We start from the raw sequence: 16,015 nt of genomic DNA on the forward strand, positions 1-16,015 counted from the left end.
GGTGTGGGAAGGCCTTTATTGCCTCTGCTGGGAGCAATTAACGTGGCCCAACAGGGTTACAGAAAAATATAAAAATTCTTGAGGACCCATAAGGTGTACACATATTTTCTTGGGACTTGCATTCTCAAATTTTGGACGCAGTTTTTCACTCTAGATTGATATCTTGATGGACTTTATATGCAAAAGGAAAGTAAAACTGCAGTCTTAGGAATATAATAAAATGTTACTGCAAACACAACAGTAAACCATACTGACTTTACCCAGGAGTGCCCACCTATTTTGTAAGGCCTATGCCAGGTCAATATCTAACCCTGCAGAGTCCCTTTTGTGCCAGGCTACCTGTGTACAGCTACCGGGCTGCGCACAGTGGTAGTCTCGCATGCACAGCCCTTGTTCCCTTACATGTGACCATTTGCATGTGTACACATGGTTTAACTACAAAGCGTCCCTTACCCTAGCTGCCTTATCCTAAAAGTTAGACAATGGCAGTTAACACATGCAGTCCATTTACAATGGGTGAGACACATGTTGTGAGACTCACCCACAGCAAAAAGTTCAAATCTGGGTGATCAAAACACAAAAAATCTGGAAGTACTATATGTCCAGAGCCCATTTTTTTTTAAACTGTCAGGTGGAGTAGTTGTAGTACTGTTAGAAATGGGGTCTTTGTTTGGAAGTCAGGTTACCCCCTGGCCAAGCAAGGACCCTCACTCTAGTCAGGTTAAAGGAGAATCACCCTCAGCTATCCCCTGCTCACTCCGTTGGTAGCTTGGCATGAGCAGGCAGGCTTAACTTCAGAGTCTAGGTGTAAAGTATTTGTACCAACACACAAAGTAACTCAGTGAAAACACCACAAAATGACACAATAGAGGTTTAGAAAAATAGCCAATATTTATCTAAACAAAATAACACCAAAATGACAAAAAAACACCATACATAAGTCAAGTTATGAATTTTAAAAGCAAAAGAAAGCAGTACTAACACTGTTAGGGTTTAAAAGTAAATGGGTACCTGGGTAGAGTCAAAATAACACGCACGGCTGAGTGTGCATCAGAAAGGGCCAGCGATGAGTCAGTTTCTCACTCGCAAGCAAGACCATACATCGTGTGTCCTCCTCCAGTCACGTCGGCGTGCGTTGTTTCTTCTCTCCGTAGTAGAGGGATGCGTTGTTTTTCCACGCCCAGCGATGTTGCGTAGAAAATCCGGCTGCGTGGTATCAGGAAAACTGCACTTTGTGGGTTGCGACGTTATCAGCCTCTGTCAGCGGGTGTTGCACATTGATTCTCCAGCCACGTGCGTCTCTTTTCCAGCCGCAATGCATGTGGAGCGTCGATTTCAGCCGCAAATCTGGCGGCGCGTCGTTTCTAAGCCGCGTCTCAGAAGGTGTGTCAAAACTTTCCCTGTAGGGCGGTCTGTGTGTGGATTTTCAATCTTGGTCTAACAGCTTCTCCTGTCAACCTGTCAGGATCTGGATAGGGCACCACTTGGCAGGTCAGGAGCTTCAACAGAAAGTCCAGGTGCTGGCATGGGAAGTCTTTGATGGCCCTGAGACTTCAACAACAGGAAGCAAGCTCAGGACAAGCCCTTGGAGATTTCTTCACAAGCAGGAATGCACAACAAAGTCCAGTCTTTGTCCGCTTGCACAGGCAGAAGCAGCAACTGCAGGATAGCTCCACAAAGCACAGTCACAGGCAGGGCAGCACTTCTCAACAGTTCTTCAGCTCTACTTCAGGCAGCGGCTCCTCTTGATGTCCAGAAGTGATCTGATTTTCAGAGGTTTGGATGCCTTTCTTATACCCAGTTCTGCCTTTGAAGTAGGCATACTTCAAAGGAAAATCTCTCTTGTTTGTGAAATCCTGCCTTGCCCAGGCCAGGCCCCAGACACAGACCAGGGGGTTGGAGACTGCATTGTGTGAGGGCAGGCACAGCCCTTTCAGGTGTAAGTGAACACTTCTCCCCCCACTCCCAGCACAGATTGCTCATCAGGATATGCAGGCTACACCCCAGCTTCCTTTGTGTCACTGTCTAGAGAGAGGTGCAAACTGCCCAACTGTCAAACTAACCCAGACAGGGAATCCACAAACAGGCAGAGTCACAGAATGGTTTAACCAAGAAAATGCCCACTTTCTAAAAGTGACATTTTCAAACACACAATCTCAAAACCAACTTTACTAAAAGATGTATTTTTAAATTGTGAGCCCAGAGACCCCAAACTCCACATGTCTATCTGCTCCCAAAGGGAATCTACACTTTAATCACTTTTAAAGGCAGCCCCCATGTTAAACTATGAGAGAGATAGGCCTTGCAACAGTGAAAACCAGATTTGGCAATATTTCACTGTCAGGACATATAAACCACATTAGTATATGTCCTACCGTCAACATACACTGCACCCTGCCCATGGGGCTACCTAGGGCGTACCTTTGGGGGTGACTTACATATAAGAAAAGGGAAGGTTTAGGCCTGGCAAGTGGGTACACACGACAAGTCGAATTGGCAGTTAAAATCTGCACACACAGACACTGCAGTGGCAGGTCTGAGCCATGTTTACAAGGCTACTAATGTGGGTGGCACAACCAGTGCTGCAGGCCTACTAGTAGCATTTTATTTACAGGCCCTGGGCACCTCTGGTGCACTGTACTAGGGACTTACTAGTAAATCAAATATGCCAATCATGCATAAACCAGTCAACAATACAATTTACACATAGAGCATATCACTTTAGCACTGGTTAGCAGAGGTCAAGTGCTCAGAGTTCAAAAGCCAACAAAAACAGGTCAGAAAAAATAGGAGGCAAAAAGATTGGAGATGACCCTGCAAAAGGAAAAGAAAGTCCAACAAGTACCAAAGGCTCCTCTTTTTTGTATAGTCATACCTGGTTGACTTGCACCCGTTTCAGATACAGGTAATCTCCAGGTACATCATCTGTGTAAGGAGGAGATCTAGAATTTAATGGATTATTTAAGAAATTATCCTCATCCTTTTTCGATTTTCACTTTTAAAATCATCAATTTTCTTTGTGTCCTATTTATTAACTCTTGCAGGAAATATCCACATACATAGTACTGTATCTTTTAGCCACCCTTTTTTCTGGATGACCCACTTGGATTCAAACCACAGGTTCAACATATTTCTAAATTTGTCTTCATTTTCTTTGTCTCCTTTTCTATGGCCACTTGAGCCCATTGATCTAATGCTCTGAATTGTGTTTGTCTAATTTGAGGCTTTCTCTTACACACTGTATGTGTCAGGAAAACAAGTGTTATAGTAATACGAATATCCTCTAAAGGAAACTGCATGTCCTTGTCAGTAGACATGAACACCTGCCAAACTTATAACTGCACACATATAAAACTCAACGTTCATCATAATTTCGATTACAAGAGAACCTTCGGGAGAAATCTTCCCACATTGCATAGCAAATACATTAAGAGCTTTAAGCTTTTCAGTACAACACCCATTATTCTATCTCAAATCAAACAAAAATAAAATAACACCAAATTAACCAATCACAGTGTAGCTATGACAAAGGTTAACCAATCACAGCACAACTTGCAGCAGCAGCCAACCAAATGCAGTGTGACTCTTAATGACTCCTTACCACTCGCAAGTTTCTCAGCATCTGTCAGCCAATTGCTGTGCAACTTCTTTGTGAACAGGAATCAGCAAAAATAACAAGCACACATTTTGCCACCAAACATACACAAACTTTGTCTGCCTAAGTCAGAGAAGTAAAGACAAGAAATTATAGAAAACAATCACACAATCAACAAAAACAGAACCCGTATCTTCATGGCACCTAATAATCCCAAACATCACTCTAAAGCAGATTCCCGTCCAGCAGTACTCCTGTGTTAAACATATCCAACCTAAAGAGTTTTAAGATTCTTGTTAATCTCTTTTGTGCTGAGGACGGATTTGTTCCATCCTCAGCCATGGTGGGTGTGTTGATCTCTGCACACACCCAGGAAATGCTCTGTTGCGGGCATCTCCCTTGGATACTTTCAGCCTTGGATGCTGGGGAAGAGCTTTATCAGCAACCAAGGCTGAAAAATTCCCCTCCCTGTAATTATGATCGGCATGCTGTGCATAGACATCATTACTGGGAAAATTAAAGTAAAATGAGCCGATCTTCTCATTTACTTTCATTTCCATCGATGCTTGGGGGTATATCTTAACACCCCTAAGCAGCAATATCAATGGGATCAGTACAGTTGGAAAGGGATGAATCGCCACAGGAGGGTGATCTCCAAGCAGGGATCCACCACTAGACACCAGGGAAGGAGAAGCGGCCCCTTGGGGAGGGGCTTTTGCTCCCCCCTGAATATTTTTTTATTGATTCAGTCATTCTGACCCCTCCCGTTGGGCGGATAGCGGCAACAGCCCCTAATCTGCCACCCCATGGGGGGCATAAAGCCGGTTAGCCACCAGGGAGTATTTTGTTTTAGGAAAGTGTGGATGTTGCCCACAATGGACACAGCAATGCCTCCCAAAAATGTGCACACTCTTTCTGCCCCCTTCCCCCGGGAGGCAGGAAGCCCATTAGACACCATGGGCAATGGCCCTTGATCTGTCCCCCGGAGGGGGGTGGGGGGCAGAAAGTCCACTGGCCACCAGGGATTTCCTTTTTTACAAAAACTAGGGGTGAGGCTTCCCAAAATAGGCATGACAATGCCTCCACCCTCCCTCGAAAAATGGACACAGTCTTTCTGCCTCCCCAGGAGGGTGATGGGGTAATTTCCACTGATCCACCCCGGGGGAGGGGGGGGCAGAAAGCCCACTAGACACCAGGGAATGATTTTTGTAAACTGAGAAGGGTGGGAGCTGCCCACCATGGGCATGGCCATGAGCCCAGCACATATAAATGAGGACAAAGTCTTTCTGCCCCCCCCCTGAAGGGCAGATGGGGTAGTTACCCCACCTGCCCCCCAGTGGGGTTAAAAGCCCACTAGACACCTGTGAATATATATAAATATTTTTTATAAAGTGGGTGGGGCCCCCCACCATGGGCCTGACCATGTCTCCACCCCAAATAAATGAGGGCACAGTCTTTCTGTCCCCCTGGGTGGATGTAACTATCCCCAATCAGCCCCATGGGGCAGCAGACAGCCCTAGACAGCACTAGATGCTGTGAATAAAAAAATAGAGAGAGGTGTGGGAGCTGCCCAACACTTTCGGCATGGTTATGCCCACACCCAACTGAAGGGGGCAACAGTCTTTCTGCTCCCTCTGCTGACTAAAGCATCTCATCCCAGTAGCAAGCAAGAAGTCATTTGACTCTTTTGAGTGTTGATTTTACATAATGGCTCAGGAGAGCTTGGCTAACTCCCTATTTCATCCCACTTGCAATGGTAAAAGACAACAGCACTTTTTGGGCTTGAGTAGGCTGCCACCCGGAAAAACCCACCCACCTGAAAACTAGGCATCTGGGGGAGTCCATGGTGGTGTGCTTCACATGCACCCCACACCATTTTCTTACTTAAATGCCAGGCAAGCCTCCAACTTTGCCTGAAGTCACAAATTTTCGTACACATTTCTGTGATGAAAGGTTACAGAATCTACAGAAGTCCACAAATTCCGACCATTCAACATTGCCCCATCTGGACCAATAAAACTCATCCCAACACGTAGAGCTGGGCCCAGTGACAGGAAGTCTTCTCGGAAGTGTTCCCATTGTCCTTGGTTTGATGCATTTCTTTTGCGGCACTAGGCCAGCCACTCATGTGGGGCAGAGTTTTAATTGGCACAGGTGTGGCAATGCTGGGTGGAAGGAATTTTGTGAATTCTGGAAGTTTCCATCACAGAAATCTAAGGATAAATGTGCATTTTTAGTCAAAGTTTGAGGTTTGCCAGGGTTTCTAGGTAAAACAAACATTTGCAATGCAATAGGTCTTGCATTTGCTTGCGCTGGAGCTTTTGACATTGTGAATACATAACTGGACTTTTTCTGCCACCAAAATTGGTCAACCCTGCAGCATAATTTGGTCCTTTCTGCCACATAATTCCAGTGGCCCGCATATAACTAAAGAGCTAGCAGGCAATCTAGAATATTATTTCAAACAAGGACCTTAAAACACAAACTACTCCCAGCTATAAGAGAGCTTACATAGCCACTAAATGATGGGAGCTTTATTATTTTGGGGTCACCACTATCCTAGTGTGAGGACCCAGAGATGATCTAGACAGAAAGAGTGTGTTGAGCCAAAAAGTTTGGTGGTTGTCCCATTGTCCTATGATCACCACGGGCTGCGTTATGAGCAAAAATGTTTTGTAAAAAGAATTCCTTGCAAAGCACTATAGCATGAGTTTCCTTGAGTGCAGTGAATATTGTAGTATGATATCACCTGCTGCACCAGGTGACCTGCTTTGATGATTTCTGAGTTTTTTATTAGGTAAAGCATTTACCAATTACAAGAGTTTTGAAAGCATGGAGCACGAAGGGGAGAGACAAAAGCAAAATTGAAATGACTCTGATTAGGTATGAACCATGTGATGAGGGCTCCAATACTGCCAGTTGAGCTTGCGCCATTCACACTCAAAGCGACATGGTCACCATGGAGTGAAAAGGGGAGAGAGAAAAGAAAAACGTAGTTCACCCTCCCGAAAGTATATCGGCAATCGTGCAATAATCTATGCAATAGGTTCAGTCTGCAAGTCGTAACAAAAGGGTCTCATGCTGGGATAAACGTAAAGCATTTACCAATGACATCAAAGGATTGTTGAAACTCAAGCACAGGAATGAATTAAAGTGATCGGTGTGAGATGGGCATGGTTAAAGCCCACAGAATAGATTACAACAGGTCGAAAAGCAGTGCTCGCGCGCTGCTATGCTCAACTTAAAAATATGATGAGAGCCATGTACGTCAGCCCACTCTGAAACATATAGGTGTCTAGTTTTCTAAAATGTACAGGTTGGCTTGATTTCCCTAGGTGCTGGCTGAGTTGGGTCTAAAATCTAGAGCTACCCACAATGGAAAAAAAGGGTCAGTTTTTGGTAGAAAAATGGCATCCATGTTGCATTTTGGGCCGTTTCCTGTTGCCAGTACTAGTCCTTCCCACACCAGTGAGGTGCCATTTTAATCTGAAGACCTTGAGGGATGGGGGTGGAAGGAAATTTGTGGCTCCCCAGAGATTCCAGAACTTTCCATCACAGAAATGTGAGAAAAATGTGTTGAGAGCACGCATGTCAGCACACCCTGGATAGTCTGAGGTGTGATGTTTTTAAAAATACACAGTGTGGCTAGGTTTCTCTTGGTACCAGCTGAGCTAGGGACCCAAATCTAGAGCCACCCACATTGGAAAAAAGAGGGGCAGTTTTCAGTGGAAAAATGTGCTGCATCCATGTTGCTTTTTGGGCTAGTTTCTCTCACGAGCACTAGGGCCCATATTTATACTTTTTGACGCAAAACTGCGCCAATGCAGTTTTGCGTCAAAAAAATTAGCGCCGGCTAACGGCATTCTGAAGCGCCATGCGGGCGCCGTATTTATTGAATGACGTTAGCCGGCGTTAGCCGCCGGCGCCGTCTGGTGTGCGTTAAAAAAAACCACGTACACCAGGCAGCGCCGGCGTAGGGGGATATGGGGCTTGGGCGTCAAGAAATGGGGCAAGTCAGGTTGAGGCAATTTTTTCGCCTCAACCCGATTTGTGCCATTTTTTTTCACTCCCAACCCCCATAGAAATGACTCCTGTCTTAGCAAAGACAGGAGTCATGCCCCCTTGCCCAATGGCCATGCCCAGGGGACTTCTGTCCCCTGGGCATGGTCATTGGGCATAGTGGCATGTAGGGGGGCACAAATCAGGCCCCCCTATGCCACAAAAAAATAAAAATAAAATACTTACCTGAACTTACCTTAATGTCCCTGGGATGGGTCCCTCCAGCCTTGGGTGTCCTCCTGGGGTGGGCAAGGGTGACAGGGGGTGTCCCTGGGGGCATGGGAGGGCACCTCTGAGCTCCTTCAGAGCCCACAGGTCCCTTAACGCCTGCCTTTTGCAGGCGCTAAAAAACTGCGCAAAAGCGGCCGTACGTCATTTTTTTTGACCTGCCCACTCCCGGGCGTGATTTTTGCCCGGGAGTATAAATCCGACGCACATGCCTCGGAGTCGATTTTTTAGACGGGAACGCCTACCTTGCATATAATTAACGCAAAGTAGGTGTCCACGCTAAAAAATGACGCTAACTCCATGGACTTTGGCGCTAGACGCGTCTAACCCCAAAGTATAAATATGGAGTTAGTTTTGCGTCGAAATTGCGTAAAAAAAAACGATGCAATTCCGGCGCAAACGGAGTATAAATATGCCCCTAGGTATTCCCACACAAGTAAGGCAACATTTTTATTGGGAGGCTTCGAGGAATGCCGGGTGGAAGGAAGTTTGTGGTTCCCCCCAGATTCCATAGTTTTCCATCACAGAAATGTAAAGAGAATGAGTTTTTGTTAAGATTTGAGGTTTACAAGGGATTCTGGGTAACAAAATGTGGTGAGAGCCTTGCAAGTCAGTTCACCCTGGATACCCCAATGGTTTCCCTGGGTACCAGCTGAGCTAAAGTCCAAAATCTAGAGCTATCCACATTCAAAAAAGGGGATCATTTTCGGTGGGAAAAAACTCTGCATTCATGTTGCGTTTAAGGCCGTTTCATGTTGCTGGCACTAGGTCTACCCACACAAGTGAGGTACCATTTTTATCGGGAGACTAGTGGGAGCATAGAATAGTTGAACATTTGTTATTACCAATTGGTTTTCACTGCATGTGTGCCTTTCAAATGTAAACCAGTATATAAGACAGAGGAAATTTTGTAAAAATATCCTACAAATCATACGCTCGTGTTGGTACCGACAAATTCAGAAATGTAGAAATAATCGATTCTCCTGAACTCTCTATTTTGTGCATATTTCAGAAAAACATAAGTTATTTTGATACCCATTTTTCACCCTGCCTATTTCACTATAAAAATTGGTCTTTACTTGGTTCTCAATAAAAACTCATTGTACATTGCAGCTCAGTTGTTTGCTCTGGGTACCTGGGGTTCTTGGAGAACCTACAAACCCTAAATGGGTCCCACAGCCAGAGGGGTCTAGTCAATGTAATGGTATATTTCTTTCGTCAATCTGCCATTGTAACAAAAAGTGACAGATGAAAATGTTGTCACAATTGCCCGTTTTTTTCCTACTCATTTTCAATATTTCTTTGTTTCAACAGGTATTTTCCTTAGGAAACCTTAAGCAGTCTAGATTTCAGAAATGTATAGCTTTCCTGAAACATCCATGATTTTCTGACTGGTTTCAACACAAAACTGGAAGCAGGTTGGAGGCACAAAAAATAGGGAAAATAGGCTTCCTCCTAGAAAAATGCCAAAACTGTGGTACAATTTTTTTTTTTGATTCAGCTCTGCATGTTCCTAAAAGTGGGGAAGATGGTGTATTTTGTACAGTAAACTGTTTGTGGATGTCATTTTTAGGAGAAAAAAAACAGACACTTTTATCTAGAGCACTTTTTCCCTATTTTATTAAAATAACTCAAAATGTTGCTATATTTTGCCTATTTATAAATACATCAATAGAAAATCAGGTAGCATCTCTCCTAGGCTCAGAAGAGAGTTTGGCTCTCCACCTAAATTAAAGGGTTTATATAGCCATTTTCAGCATACGAAGTCATGGAAAATGCAAAGTTAACATGGCATGAGCATTATTACAGCAAATCACATTTCACATTCTTAAAATATCACAGAACCCTAACATCTTAGCATTAACCTACTACATCAACTTCCATTCACCTCTTCTTACCTAATGTCATCTGGAGGTGTTAAAACAAATAACTTACATGAACAACGGAAAACAATTATGAATAAATGCAATAGTGTCTTGTAAAGTACAAACGGCTACCTCCAGTGAGAACAATGTGTCATACAAAATAAGGAGTGCACATATTGTTGTGTGTTGTGTCAATAGAGAAATACAAACACACAATGAACATCATAATACAGTAGCCAGTTAAACAAAGATAGAGTCAAGGCTTACATGAAGCCTCATTTGGCATATTAAAACATCTCATAATGATTTTGTTTCAAGTGCAATAGCTCCATGTTGATATAAATATATGAATTCAAATGTGGAATAACTAATATTAATGCCCTTGTATAGTTGTAATATGAAATACTTTCTACGTGGCACATGATTGTCTGTGGAATTATCTGTGTAATTTGGACCCTACCTCAGCCAAAACCAAGTGTGGCCTACCAAACACAACTGATTTCTGATGATGATACACCCCTGGGAGTCCAGCATGGTGTGATGTAATGAGGGTTTGTTAGGTAATGAGTTTTTCTATATCCAGAAGCCCTTGCAAACCTCAACATTTGGATAAAATCCCACTAGTAGACCTGGCAGTATGTGGTGTGCTCTTCCCTCAAACATTTTGTCTTCTCCCCTCCTGTTTTTGAATATTGTTTTTGTTGGCATTAGGACTGTGTGCACTTTACCACTACTCACCAGTGCTAAACTGCTTGCGCTCTTAAAACATGGTAACATTGGCTTACACCCATTGGCACACTATATATACTTATAAGTCCCTAGTAAAGTGGTGCTGCATGAACCCATAGCCTCTAAATGAAATGCTTCTATTAGGCTGCTGCACTCATTGCGCCACCAACTAAAGTGGCCCTTTAAATTATGCCTCTGGCCTGCCATTGAAGCTTATACTACATTTTATAATGCCTATTGAAACGGGCAAAATATCAATTTTGCCAGACTTGAATCTTCCTTTTAATACATATATGTCACCCCTAAGATTGGCCCTAAACAGCCCAAAAGGCTGTGTGCAGTGTACCTAAAAAGAGGGACATGCATTTTAAAGTTTTATATGTCCTAGTAGTGAAAAACACACAAATATGTTTTTCACTACAGTAAGGCCTACCTCTCCCATAGGATAGTATTGGGTTATCGCATTACATTTCATAAGTGCTAAGGTTTGATTGGGAACAGGTATAAAAGTCATGTTTGGTCTGAAATGAATTGTAATTTAAGATCCCCTTTAATGGCAAAGTCAGATTTTAAGACACAATTCTAAAAATGGCACTTTTAGAAAGCAGACATTTTCTAGCCCTAAGCATTTGGTGCCTGTTGCCAATGTCCTGGGTCACATGAACCTGCTGTTAGGCTTTGTAGATTCCTCCCAGACAGTGAGACAATAGGGCTCAGGTGTGGGCAGGATGGGTCATCCTAGCAGGACTTGTGAGATAGAAATGTTCCCTGCATCACTTGTACTTCAATTGGGGCTGCCTCCGGCACATACAAAGACACATAATGCCAGGCTTTTGTTAGCCTAGACTTCTTGGAGCCTTGACAGGGGAAGGGAAGAACTTTCCAGAAGCAGATGTAGGGCTAGCCTAGAAGTTATCTTCACTTCAAAGGCTAGCACCAGATATAAATACTGGATCCTTAGACCAACTCTTCAGTTTGCTCCTGGACCTGCTGAGGACACCAGAAATACTTTTTTATATTTTTGGGGGCTGCCCTACTACTTGAGGTTTAATTTCGCACCACAGAGCACTGCACTGCTGCTATCAGAGGACTTCCCAGCTGCTCGAGGCCTGCCTTGCTGCTTAAACCTAGGAATGCCAGAGTGAATCCAAGGGCTAGTTGGCCGGCCTCATGTGTGAGCTACAGGGACATAATAATCTCTGGTGACCTTTAACCCTGCACCTGATAGAGTGAGCCTTAACACCTCAAATGGTGCCCAACCAGTCCTGGATTCCTGAAAGGAGTGTTGAAGGTGTTCCTCCTGCCCAAAACTGAGATCTGAGACTTAGAAAATTGTCATCAAAAAGTGTCAAAAGGACCAACAGGCGACGGGACCTACATGCCAGCTGATCGGCCTGATGTGCATCGCCGGTCAGCCTGACTTAACAGTATCTTGCTACATTCTTCTCTGCAGCAGCAAATTCTGTTCAGCTGGAACTCCGCGTGAAGACATTCGGCCTCCATGAGCGCTCTTCGGCTCCTGCTTACAGCTTCATTCTGCTGGAGGTTTACCACTTGCAAAAGGTTGTCTAAGTCCGAAGGCAACAATCTTCACCAGCTCAATGGCAAAAGGCTCCCCATCGATGGTTACAACCTCCTCTGCCAACTTCTTTCTCCATTGTCAATGGCGTCACCATAACCTCTTTCAGCATTCCAATGAGATGATGATTCCTCCTTGGCCACAACCTGCTGCTTTGCCCCACAGAATGCTACTGTCTTCTGGACTTTTTCACATAATTTCTTCAGAGTCTGAAGGTAAGCCGAGACCAGGCCCAATCCACCTTTTGTGTCTCAACCACAGTCCATTGTGGTTGGCCTTTATGTTTGACTTTGCCCCAGTGACCAGATACCCACAGTTAGGGGCATGTTTATACTCTGTCTGCGCCGAAGGTGCGCCAAAAGGTTTGACGCACATTCGGCGCAAACCGTGCACCATATTTAAAGTTTGACACCTGAGCCCGCGAACGTCAAAATTCCTCAGTGTGCGTCATTTTTTGGATGCGGGAAACTGCCTTGTGTCAATGACATTCAAGGTACGCGTTCCTGCCCAAAAAATTACTTTAAGGCCTGTGCGCCTTATTTATACTCCTGCGTCATTTTGATGCACAGGAGGAGGTGGGCCTTAAAAAACGGCTCCCAGCCTTATGTGCACTGTTTTTTAACACCTGGGTGAGGGCAGGCATTAAGGGACCTGTGGGCTCACTTCCATGGTCTGTTAAAAGTGCAGAAACAAATTACATAAAGAAATCTCTTAGATTTCTTTGCTCCATTTTTTGTCCCCCCTAATGAGGAAACACCCCCTTTACATACATAATGCTTGGCACAGGCATAATGTAGAACAAAGGGTTACAAAGTGGCACAATGCATGCATTGCACCACTTTGTGAATTTGTCACCACGATTTTGGTCTGGTTGGGCCACATTAGCCTAAAAAAAATATGCTAATGTGGCGCAGAGAGGCTTGTAATATACCTTCAGCTTTCTTCAGGTTTCAGCTGATGATATTCTTTATACAAATCAAGTCGAGAAAAAAGATCTTGGCACCATTCGGTTGCATGATCATGTCAGCAATGTGCAGCCCTGGATGTCATTCTCATTCAGTTGCTTTTTTCGTCTGGCACATGTCTATGTAAATGCACACAGCTCCCTCATGGTCCTTTTTAGGCATTACTACAATGGGAGAAACACATGGCGTTGGACCAGTGGAATGTTCAATAATGTCATACGTTAAGTAATGACTCAAGTTCATTTTCAACAGCTTCTTGTAAATAGAAATCAATTTGTCTATGTCTCTGAGCAGCAGGACAAATATCTTCATTAATGTGCAGCTTTACTTTCATAGTCTTTAACTTCCCTAAACCATGAAATAATAAAGGGAATTAACCATTTCATGATGAGCAGTCATGTTGTAATTCACACAAAATCAGTTCCTTGTCAGCAGCCATGTTAAAAATTAGAAAGGAGGCACTTGCTGCTGTAGCTTGAAGCACAGGGATCAGTGCTTCTACCTTCACTGTCTTATGTTTCACTGTTGCTACAAATGAACTTCGACTCTTCATGGGTGTCGAAGCAGCCCAAGTATACACTTTGGTCTTCAACAACATAAGCTGTGGTAACGGAGGTAATTCATTGTACTTATCTTGAAGCATTACATTTATCAATGCATCACTGCTGATAATGAAGTTTGTTGAACATCCATTTATTTTCAACGTAATCTGTGGACAGTATTTGTATGATGTGGTTGCTTTGGCATGTTGACTTTTCTTTGACTGACATTTATCTTCACATGCATCTAGTCCGACATGTGCACTTTTTTCTGAGGTAAACATTGACATGGTGCAATCACTTCCTTCACTTTCACTTATTACTGAGGCAGAAGAACTGTTTGATGATGATTTAGATGATGATTGACTTCATTTAGTATCTATTTGCATCAACTGATGTTGGCGCTTGGCCTTGTGGACGGGTGTCGAACGTTGCTTCTGAAATGTTCTGGAGGCCATTTTCTCTTCTTGCTGTGATGCACTTAATTTTTTCTTCATTCTACACATCCTCACAATATGGTTCTATTTAACAGAGCCTTTGCATATCTGCCCTATGGCAGCACACTTTCCTTTGTGTGGAACCGCAAATCCACATTTAAAAGACAACTTCTTTTAGCAATGGGACATGACTTTGTGCCCTTCAGTCTTTTGTTTTGAATTAATTTTCACACTCATGACAACTCGCTCTGGGCACCTCCGGGCTCCATGATAGCAGCTTGTCTCTCAGCATGTTCCTCTGTTCTGGCAGTCATCAACACTCACTCTGGATTAAGAGTTTCTCTCAGCATTCATTGTCTGAATGAATCAGACAAGCATCCATCAAAAAACTTTAACCTGCATGGCTTTTTCATTGCTACATTCATTGAACTTACAGTGCTTGATCAGTGTGTCGAGTCTTTCTATGAATTCATTGTTTGTTTCACCAACTCAACTGAAAACATATCATTCATAATCAACATTTGGTACTGGATTGAATTTGAGATTCAACGCATTCTTAATCTGACGGTATGTGTCTTCTTCGTCAGTTCTTTGCATTTTCTTTATAACTGCTTTCACACCATCACCAGTAAGATTTTTGAGATACTTGATCATTTTTCTGTTATCAGTCTCTTCAAATGCATATATGAAATCTTTAAATGTTTCCATCCAGGGAGTCCATCAATTACAAATATATATTTTTTTGCCAGTATCAAATGCTGGTGGTGGCATTACGAAGGCTGCAGCATTATGCACCAATGTGGAACCTATTGAGGTTGAGAGTAGCATGCTCCCTGATGCTGTAAAAGAATCATGTTTGTGAAAATCCTCTTTAAAGTATTCGTTAAAGTATGAGCCTCAGGATCATCTTCAACAGTAATTGGGATGGTATCTTCTTTCTTAGTTGCCATCTTCAAGCGTCGCAGATCCAATTGTGGCCTTAAACTCTTTGCTCTTGGAAGACCCATGAAGTTGTTCTGAGTCCCACTTAGCAGCTTGATGAGCAACTGCTGCGGGTATTGATGGCTCTGTAAGCACAACCCAGAGCACCTCACTTTGAGCCACTTCGGTGACTGCTGTGGCATGATGGCTCTCTTTAGCATGCTTGGTAAGCCATCTATTTCATCTTTTTACACTTGAATTTGCATTTACTAACACCTGGTTGATCTGTGTCTTGCAATGCTTCTGTTTTCAGTGTTATTCGGCAAATTATAATTGTCTTTAGCTGCTCTAGGTAAACCCGGTTGAATCCGCCTTTAGTGTTAAGGCACCATACTCTGTGTAACTTAACTTTGTGTGGCAGCATGGAACCTTTTTGTATGAACTTGGTTGTCACTTCTTGAACAACGATGTATAGACTTTTCCATGAAGCTCTTTTTCCATTCACATGCTTCACACCAGCTGGAGTTGTGCCTTGACTCCACATATGAAAACTGTCAGCTCAGCATTTCAACAAAAGCACACATGGCATGCACATGCACTTTGCTTGGGCCACGGCAAACTCTCCTGGAAAGCACTTTCTTCTAGTTACTTATCCCCTAATTTGTTGCTAGTTGTAGTGTCTTCCCCAGTGTGGGTACCCACCAAAGACTAGGCTACTCACAGAGCTGTAAATCACACATCTTTATTCCTCTGCCTCTACCTGTGTATTCCAACATTCCAAACCAAGCTGTCAGTACATGCCATTCTATAGATTATGTCGCACTGATACAGAATTTGCTGGGAGCCAGAATGATTCTGTTCTGTATCATGGAAGACATCACAGTTGGCACATTGGGCACCCAGCTACAGTGCAAATGATAGTAATCAGCGTGCAGTTACCATACACTTGGGGTCAATTAGCACTCTCACAGAATCAGAACTATATGCCTAGACAGTGAGCAATAGTACCACTCCCAATGGCTCTCCCACTCAGCTATAGTCTGATGGGTTTGTTCTTCTGCCACCAACAATCTCTCACCACCAGAGCAGGTAATTCTC

The sequence above is a fragment of the Pleurodeles waltl genome, chromosome 1_1, assembly GCF_031143425.1.
Source record: "Pleurodeles waltl isolate 20211129_DDA chromosome 1_1, aPleWal1.hap1.20221129, whole genome shotgun sequence".
Lineage (NCBI taxonomy): Eukaryota > Metazoa > Chordata > Amphibia > Caudata > Salamandridae > Pleurodeles > Pleurodeles waltl.